Source organism: Halyomorpha halys, unplaced genomic scaffold (genome assembly GCF_000696795.3).
Source record: "Halyomorpha halys isolate HHAL.00 unplaced genomic scaffold, Hhal_1.1 Scaffold498.1, whole genome shotgun sequence".
Taxonomy (NCBI): Eukaryota; Metazoa; Arthropoda; class Insecta; order Hemiptera; family Pentatomidae; genus Halyomorpha; species Halyomorpha halys.
In genome coordinates, this window is record NW_027113382.1 from 234,600 (window position 1) to 236,029 (window position 1,430).

Sequence of the window (1,430 nt, forward strand, 5' to 3'; positions counted from 1 at the left end):
AACTAAATTAGAATACATTTGTAAAATAGATTTAAATTAAATTAATTGAGATTATTGTAAATGCCTGTTCTGATTGTCTAGTAACCATACGCCCTGAGATTAAGAGTCTCTCTCTTTCTTTTTATATAATAAAATTAAGAGTCTTTTATATTATTGAATTTGAATAAATTTCATTATCCATTTGATATTATTAGTGTTCTTTAATTTGAACCCAAGTTGTCTCCTTTATATTTGAAGAAAGTTATAAAAACTAGCAAAGATTCTTTTTATTTAATTTTTAAATTTTTTAAAATTATTACAATATATATATACACACATATATATTTTTAATATTTGAGGGAGCATGGTGGCACGATGCTACTAACTCCAAGGACCCGGGTTCCTGGTTGCAGAGAATTATTTTCTATTACACTGAAGCTGTGAGTTCAACCCTATGGGGTTCTTGAGCCCCCTAGGGTCCTCCCAGCCTCACAAAGTGGGTACCCTTAATTAGGTAAAAAACTGGCAGTCGAGCGTGATTCTAACCAAATCATCTCCTTGCAAAACCATTGGTCTAGGTAATACTACTTTCTTACAAAGTACTGCACTCTTAACCATTCATGGATTGTAATGGTATAGATTTAATTTTATTATTTTAATACTTATTCATTTTTTATTACTTTTCTATATCTATTTAAACTTTTTGATAAATATTTATCACTTTTTTTTAACAACTATTCTTATCTATTATACTTTATATGTATATTAATTTTTTTTTTAAATTTACTTTCTTTTCATTTTATATTTATTATCTGAATTTGAATTTACACAAACAGTTATATCCTTGCAGATAATTGTTGATTTTTTTTTTAAAGATTTTAAATGAATAGTACTTATGTGTAAAAATACAATAAAATTTTTATTATTTACTTTTTATATTTTAATTTAGTTCTACATTTGTTAAAGAGAGGGAAAATAAAAATGTATTGGGTTAAGGGACAAAATATAATATAGATAAATAATGGGGGGAGGGGGGAAATGAAGAATAATAAGGAAAAAAAGGATTAAAAAATACACACACAAAAAAAAGTAGAACAAAAATGATAAAACAAAAAAAAATCATTGTAGGATGATAGTCCAGTCCAGGTGACGGTCAATAAAGGTATCAAAATTCTAAAAGAAAACTATTTATTGTTAACCAACATTTTGCCCCACTTTGCAGGGCTGTCAGATTGAAACAGAGCGGGCGACTGAGAACTCTGTCAGCCCTGACGAGGGCCTGCAAAGTGGGGCGAAACATTGGTTAACAATAAATAGTTTTCTTTTACTATCTTGATACCTTTATTGACTGCCACCCAGACTATCTTCCTACAATCTACTTCATACAGTCAACTATCTACTTCCAAAAATAAATCATGTACCAGGTCATTCAAAAAGTCCTGTCGTTTTTT

The 1,430-nt window shown here is 28.7% G+C and overlaps 1 protein-coding gene across 1 annotated transcript in view; it reads right to left on the bottom strand.

The window, feature by feature from the left end:
• Positions 1 to 1,430, bottom strand: part of timeout (circadian regulator timeout) — a gene marked incomplete in the record, with an annotated part of 53,585 nt that overhangs the window by 41,498 nt on the left and 10,657 nt on the right.